We start from the raw sequence: 8,806 nt of genomic DNA on the forward strand, positions 1-8,806 counted from the left end.
CCGCAGGGTTAGTCGCAAGCAATAAAATACAGTAGACCCAAGTAATGCAAACAACAAATTCTTTACTGACCAGTGGTGTATAAACATCCACAAGGGGATGTAAACACTACTCTACAAAAAAGAGGCACAATCTCTTTCAAACATTACACAAATAATGGCGCAATGCGCAATGCGGCATGGGTGGCACACCAGCTTCTTTTGTTTGTTGGACTAACTCATCCTTGCTTCGCTTTAGGAGTAAGTCCTCTTCTTCAAACATCTGCCCATTTATTTCAATAGGAAAAATGGTGTTCTGTTCCGACGGGCCGTTTTTTGTTAAAAACGGCAGCGAAAAAGAAGTGCAGGTCACTTCTTGGGACGTTTTTGGAGCCATTTACATAGACTCTATTGAAAACAGCTCCAAATACGGCCGTAAAAAAACGCAGCGAAAAACGCAGCGAAAATCGCAAGTGGCTTAAAAAACGTTTGAAAATCAGGAGCTGTTTTCCCTTGAAAACAGCTCCGTATTTTCAGACGTTTTTGAGTTTGCGTGTGAACATACCCTAACTGCAAATTAACCTGCCATACATATTGGGAAGAAAAAGAAGGAAAGTTTGTGCTCCTGGACTGTACAATACAAAATCTTCAATGTATCATTGTCTCAATTTATTTACCGCCACCCTTTAATCCTTATGTCTTGGGTGTGGTACAGGAGTCTATTGATAAAAAGCCCTTGCAGATTATCCACTGCTACTAATTGGCGACTTCAATGGAGTAATGGACTTTAGTATGGACAAATGTAACAGGTGGGAGTGGGTTTAGGATGGTTACTGCCCCGCAGAGGAAATTGCACAGCAAAAACTTCAGACGACACAGGTATAAGATGCTGAACAGAACTTTACTCCAACAGAGGCACAGTCTTCACGGTTATAATATTTAATACATAAGCTTGACGGTTTCACTAATAAATAGGCTCTATACTTGGCGGTTTCTGATTTAACTTGTGAGAATGGGACAATGTGTTTGCTATGGTTCAGTCTCAACTTAAACTTGTGCTGCAGAGGGTCTTTGTTCTCATATGAAATGCTGAGCTAGCGATACGCCATTCAGGCTAGCAATACAAAGTATTTTTGGTTGATCAGTCACTTTGTAACTTCTGCCCTAACTGGCAATCTCAACTGGCAGCTCTCATCCTGCCCGTTTGTCCAATCTGAGATCTGTGGGGATTGTGTCACCCTAGCGGCTTCCCTGCTTAATGTGATTGTCTCCGCTTGTAAAGAGAGCCCAACATTACATTTTATGGAACTGAAATTTAAACAACTATCAAATATATCAATATTTTACATCTCCTGTCACTTTTTGTCCAACACAGGATCTAATCCAGTACATATGGCGGCACGTTCCATACTCTCTGTATTGTGTACATATGATACAATGTCCTGTCACCTACCACTGGATTAAACGCGATGTCACACAAATAGCACTGTGAATGGTCGGATAAGTGAATTGTATACACTGTGGTAAGTTGTAGCCGGACACGGAACACACTAATTAATACCAGTCACACTTATGGATTGATGTTAAAGATTTATTTAAGGTTTTTGTGGATCAAAATATATAATGGTAAAGATGATGTTATACAAGATCCAGCAAAAACGATGGAAGATGTCACAGTATATACTGTAGTATCAGTAAGTGGTTGGAAATCTGTATTCCAGAGACACAGGAAGAGATGACATGTTCTCCTGTTCTGGGCCTGGTCTTCTGGGTAACATTGATGCACCGGTAACCACACTGATGTCTCTTCTGTGACAGATGTAGAAAATTTTAAGTCTCGCCATTGGAATACTTGTAAGATGGCGGAATCTGCCCTCGGTTGTTATTGGCATTGATGTTGATGGTCTGTTTGTATCTGCTGACTTGTTCTGGGGGGAGAAGCGCACAATCCTATTAAATATTAATCATTCAGGCTGCTTAACAAATATAGAGGGGACATATCTAGAGGAACTTACCTTTCTATCAGCAATGATGGCAGCTCCTCCGGTCACAGGGAGCGCAGTTCTCGCCAGATATACTGCGGAATTGATGTTTATGCTGCAAGAGAAATATTTGCTATTAATGCTCTACTAATGTGTGTTGCTTAGCAGGCACAAAATATAGAAGAAGTTTTATTGTGGATTTTCCTATTTGATCCTGGCGGTTACACTACAAACCTTGAAGATGGTTGATCCAAGTGATGGGTTTGATCTAAAGCTGCGCTGTTCAGGCTGTTACAGGAACTTTCTGATGTTCTAAATTTTTATACACCTGAGATGGTAAATGTTCCTTAGGAGTCCTGCAAGATGGCAAGTAATGTCTTACATCAATAACAATGTTCCTTGTATCTATCATGTAGTTTCTGCCGCTTACGGCACTTTTCTAAAAAAGTGGACAGAGAGTAGCTGAAGCAGCAAAGCCACCAGCGGCCGACAATTTTATCATAATAACATGGATTATTAGTTATTAAGGTGTGGGCCTTTTAATAAATTAGGCACATTTTACTCCAAGTTTTTTTATATTAAGACCGGTGTATGAAACGTCAGTCTTAATGAATTCCCACCAATCTATTATACTACATACACGCTTACAGTTTTCTTCTAAAGCCCATAACCTTCATTTAGAAATTAAAGAAATATCTGAATACAAGAAAATTGAACTAGAAGATAGAATTACTTATTTACAATTTCTTTATGTTGGTTGATAAAATAAATTACTGATACAGAGGAAGACTTAAGAGATGGAAGAACATTCTCACAGCAAACATAATAGACAAGTACAATGCTCTCACCTTATGTGCTGTAAGGACATGAACAGACGCAGCTACTTTTTTTGTCCTAACCTCCTAATGCCCTTCAAATAGGTCTTGCGGTCAAAGCGTCCACCAGCCAATGGGATGCTGGAATGAGAAATACATTGATGTAAGACATATGATAATGTTAGCAGGTAACCACACAATAATTGTTTAGTTTCACATCCTATAATCCTCCAGTACTGTCACCCAGGTATACAGCGGCCTGCCCCAAATTGTGAGCTCTGGCTATAAGGCCCTTTTAGTAATGGCGGCTACTGAAAGGATCATACCAACAACATGGAGGAAACCATGACTTACTTATCTGAACCAGGTCTGAGCTTTACTTCAAAGATGCCAAAAACGGGTCGGTGGTCTGAGGTCTTCAAAACAGGGCAAGAGTCGTATTTCAGGACTCGCACATCTCCCTCATATTGGCTTTTATACAACACCCTGTCCTGTAGAGGTCATGAAAATAACAAATATCATCAGTGCAATCATATTATAATTTATTTATAAACCTCATAGCATCATAGACTGAACATATTTTATTTAAGTAATATAAATTTTGAGACTTTGTTGCATTTAAAGTTTGACTTGGCCACACAGATTTAATGAAATTAGTATCTTTGAGCCATGCTAGGCGAAGACATATTACACTGGGAGACGATGACAAACTCACTACAAGTAAAATGGACTGGATGCTTTGTTCGTAAGAATTATTTCTCCATCTATAATAACAATTCATTACCTTGGGCGAGGGGATTTCTTATATGAAAATCTATTCATGAAATGTAGTCTTTCTTTAGCTCTGTAGACCTGGAAATAAGATATCTTACCGTATATGATGGGACTCTCTGCTTTTCTGATGTATCGTAGGTGTCTGTGCCAATGTCGAACTTATATGTAGGAAGGAATTCAATGGTGTGCTCCTTAAACCCTACAAATATGGACCCTTAAAATAAAAAAATAAAAAAACATGTCAGTATTAAAAACATGTGCAAGAGATGTAGGGCTATATAAATAAATGTGGAGAACATATGAACCATCATGACAGTGATTTGTATTGATCTGTCGAGGTGTATGTGGTAATAATACAGGCTGAGGAGTGATAGAGATCTGTCTACTAGTAACTGTACCGTTGTTCTTGGCTTCATTCAGATGGTCGTGTTTGAGGAGACTGGACATATCTCTTCCTTTAATGTTCTTCAGAAGAGATTCCACGTTTTTTCTGTCCTCTTTCAGTTGAAAATTGAGGTCCCCAAACCAAAAAACTCGATCAAAGCGGCTGGTGACGTCCACTGTAGAATGAGATAAACACAGGACACAATTAGACCACGTGACTGCATTAGAGTCAATGGAGATAAATAGAGAGATAAAGGAATCGATAGGTTCAACCACATAAGTATTACTCACAGGCATTGGAGTTTATTCTTTCCGGAATAATTTGAGGCAGACGGAGACCCTCAGTGATAGTTTTATAGTCCTGGATCCTCTTGTAGACTGCCCCAACTGCCAACAAAAATATACATATCAGTAAATGTGACCTCCTGGAATTTAGGACAACCACCACATTTAAGTTTTCTTTGACAATAGGTTTCTTTATCTTATATTATCTAGGTATCGTATCTACTTCTTGGGCTGTGTAGTCTGAATGTTCCCTCAACAATTAATTTTTTACAAATAGTATTTATATTAATTGGATTTCTATTGACATTTTAGAAGATGAGACTGGTGGAGTTCCATGATCTGGGTCCGCACTCTGTACACCAGACGCACTGATATTTCTGTTACTGTAAATCTAAGACACAATCATTTTCATGACAGAGGATAATGTATTTCTATAGCAGTCTGTAGAGGACATTAGGCCGTTTATCCTTCCACTATTATTCTCTCATTATGTAGAATAAGTTTGATGGATTAGAAGAAGTTTGACCAAATGAGGAAGAACTTTTAATTTTACACCAAAACATCAATAGTACAGATCTTTTCATATCATCTCATATATTCCAGCTTATTATTATTAAACAGCAGCACTTTTATACACAATAACACTGTACATAGTCATATATTAAAAACAGACATACTTACATCTCATATGGGAATTAATAAACAGGAATGATGTCCCAAAGACGGTGAAGGCAACACCCAAGGCTCCTTTAGTTTTGACATGGTGGAATAGCCTGGTTGTTACATGGGTGTGCTCTACCTCTGTATAAGAAATGAAACACAAGAAGAAGGGTTAGTGGTTAATAGTATAACATGCAACAATGAAACAGAGATAGTTTCCTATTAAACGCTGGAAATATTACTACAACACCATTTCACACTTTGTAACTGTGGATTTAACTATCAGATCTCCAATACTCCACAGTGAAGAATCTGAGAGTTGGGTTCTTAGACATCTAGTTCTAATGACTAAATAAGAAGTTCCAACTAATGACTTCAATTAGGACTTATTATGTAAATGTAAGAAAGTGAATCTTACCTGAGCAGAACCAGATCAGTTCCCGTCGAATAAAGATGGTGAGATACAGGACTCCGAGCCCGGATGAATGGTATAGCACGTAGTGTGGACCAAGAGTCTCTTGTAATTTTATCTCCCATTCCCGTCTACAAGAAGAAACAATTTCAAGTTTACATATTAATAAATGACACCAGATTAAAATATTGAACTCATTTATTAAATAATCAATATTATAACCTCTGGGGTTAAATAGGAAAATTTAGGAGTGATCCTACAATAAGTAGTAGGTCAAGAGAGAATTTCAATCAGCCGACCTGTAGTCCATCTGCAGACATAGACTGTTGTAAGACAACCTGAGAAGACTTACCTGTTTGGACATCCTTCTTGAACGCCAATTACGTAAATGTCTTTGGTGTCATCTGATGGCAACAGCAGATCCTCTAGATTTTGTGGGAACTCCTGCTCAAAATATGAAGATATTAATAATGTATACACAGAGCACCAACCAAACTGACATCTTCTATATCACCTACAAAAAATTATATCTGATCGAATTGGATTTTAGTCTTTATAGACTATGGCCAGTGCTGCAGTCTTAGGATCAGAGGCATTGCCATTCCAAAGACATAGATTATTAGTTTGACAAGTTTGCAGTGTGTGCAGCAACATTGATTGGCCCAAATGTTTAGAACATTTGGGCCTAGGGTAGTATATAATATGTCTATCTCATATCCAACTGCAAATTTATCCAACTTTAGGCTATGTTCACACGGAGTATTTTGCAGGAGGAATATCTGCCTCAAAATTCCGTTTGGAAGTTTTAGGCAGATTTTCCTCTCCCTGCACGCCGATTTTCGCAGAGTTTTTCAAGGCGTTTTTCGCCCGCGGCCATTGAACGCCGCGGGCATAAAACACTGCGAAATACGCTTTATCTGCCTCCCATTGTAGTCAATGAGAGGTCAGAGGCGGAAGCGCCCGAAGATAGGGCATGTCGCTTCTTTTTACCGCGAGGCAGTTTTACTGCTCGCGGGAAAAAGACGCCGACGCCTCCCATTGAAATAAATGGGAGGCATTTTCGGGCCGTTTTTGCTGAGTTTTGCGATGCGGTTTCCACGTCAAAAAACTCTGCAAAATACTCCGTGTGAACATAGCCTTAGATCAGATACACTCATGGTTCACAATAGATATTGTATATTTCTTCTCACCTTTCCCTCCATATTCCAGGTGGCAACGTATAATCTCAGCCGTCTATTTGGGAAACAGCGATCCAGTTCTTTAGCGCCAATCACAGCGCTGCTGGCCAAGCTCCTGATTGCGCTCTTCTTGGCGTTCTTTGAGCCAATGTCACAAGGTTTGCTGTGACTTGGATCGCTGTATTTTTCGGCTGGCATATCTTTGATGTTGGAAAACTTCTGGAGTGAGATGTTAGGTTCCTCCATAGTTGGTATCTCTTTCATCAGATTTCCATTATCAGGAATCTGAGACACATGATATTTTTTTGATTTTTTCCAAAAGGGCATGGTTGGTTAATAACCCGGGTGCAAAACTGCACCAATGTCCGTGGTAGAAAACCAGGCGACAGTAAAGATTGAATTTAACTAATCGCCTCTAGTTCTCTGAAAATAGGACAAATCGCTGACCGTAAAAGCAACACAGTAATCCAACAGTGTCAATCCAACAGCAAGATCTAGAATAACCAGAAAAAGAAATAGTTAGGGAAAACTTAAAGAAAACCAGCTGGAGAAATTAGTTATAAAAGGGGTATTCCAACTACAGGATCTAGACAATCAGAAGTGTTTGAAGATCACATTGCTTGTGGTCTTGGGGCTTGGACCCCCTGTGAATGACATTGCTTGGGGTTTGGATTCTGGAACAATGTATTGGTTGTTGAATTGACCATACGGTATGACATTTCCGGGGTTTATGTAATTTTTATATGAGATACTAACTATAATTTACAACCTCTGTCGTTTGTTATAGACATTATTACATTTTATATATATAGATATATATATATATATATATATATATATATATATATATATATATATATATATATATATATATATATATATATTAATGAAAAATGACAATTGCTTTTGAGGATACAGGATTATGGGGTCAGGGCTGTTCTTAAGAAGTCACTTCCCTAACATTTTTATATTAGTAATTATTATTATTAATAATAATAATAATAATAATTGTGTATTTTACACAAATAGAAAACCTCAAATGCATAATTAGTAATTCCCTAGTAAATATTTATTACGTGAATTACTCCTGTTATAAACTGAAGGGTTCCAATAATAAGTTCTCAGGGCTGCAGGACATTCACATTCCCTTTCTTTGAATTTGCTTTATCAATTTACCAGCAGAATACAGATGGCAATTTTTGTCTGCAAGCTGCATTCTGTCTCTGGAGCAGAAGTCACAGGCCGCCATATTGCCATTTAGCAACTTCTTAGTATATTAGTATAACTATTCCAAATATAAACTAAACTTTAAATGGCAGACACAGCAGAATTGTACCTAAGAATAAAATATTCATAAAGAAACTGATAGATGAGACTCATCTAGAGACGTAGTGCTGATAGAGTACTTACCGGTCACATCCAACTGATGAGTGACAGCTCTGAGGCCAGCACCATAGTATACACCCACGCTCTGTGACATCACAATAGCTATACCCGGGGTGAGCTGCTTTTATGACCTCACCCATAATTTGCATATATCAATATGGATTTATCATTATTTTTAATAGTAGTGACATCACAATACATAAACCCAAAATACACTATGTGGCCAAAAGATGTGGACAGCAGACCCTTTACACCATTATAAGCTTGTGATACTTCCCATTACAAAGCCATGGATGTTAATATGAAGTTGGGCCCCCCTTTGTGGCTATAACTTCTTCTGACAAGGCTTTCCACAAGATTTTGTAGCGTGTTTGTTGGAATTTTTGCCCATTTAATTAAAAGAGCATTTGTGAGTTCAGGCTCGGATGTTGGGGTCAGGGCTCTGTGCAGAGTGTCAAGTTCCTCCACACCAAACTTATCACTCCATGTCTTTATGGACCTTGCTTTGTGCAAAGGGGCAACGTCATACAGAAACAGGGAAGGGTCTTTACCAAACTAGTCTCACAAAGTCGGAAGCATGCAATGGTCTAAATAGTCTTTACATTACCATTCACTGGAAATAAAGGGCCTAGCCCAAACCATGATAAATAGCCCCAGACCAGTATCAATTCCCCACTAATAATTTTTATATCAATTGATCAAAATTCAGAATTGAATTAAATTGTAATTATTTCTGGTGAACCTAAATAATATAAGGAATTATAGTCCACTAATATACAGTCTTCTAATATGAGCATATTGAAATTTCTCTTTTACAAGTGGTAGACATAATGATAATAAGGGAGCTCAAATTTTGGCCACTTACCCTGCAAATCTAAGATACTTGAGCAATTTAATTGCACACTAATACTAATACCATATTACTACCACTATCACACAATATCTTCTAGAGAT

The 8,806-nt window shown here is 38.1% G+C and overlaps 1 long non-coding RNA gene across 1 annotated transcript; it reads right to left on the bottom strand.

The window, feature by feature from the left end:
* Positions 1-1,563: 1,563 nt before the first annotated feature.
* Positions 1,564-2,505, bottom strand: LOC142657284 (uncharacterized). The gene is made up of 3 exons (XR_012849880.1): positions 2,193-2,505; positions 1,992-2,073; positions 1,564-1,904 (listed from the first exon to the last, which is right to left on the bottom strand). It is a non-coding gene; the product is annotated as an uncharacterized LOC142657284 (long non-coding RNA).
* Positions 2,506-8,806: the final 6,301 nt, after the last annotated feature.

This window comes from Rhinoderma darwinii, chromosome 7, assembly GCF_050947455.1.
Source record: "Rhinoderma darwinii isolate aRhiDar2 chromosome 7, aRhiDar2.hap1, whole genome shotgun sequence".
In the NCBI taxonomy this organism is placed as follows: domain Eukaryota; kingdom Metazoa; phylum Chordata; class Amphibia; order Anura; family Rhinodermatidae; genus Rhinoderma; species Rhinoderma darwinii.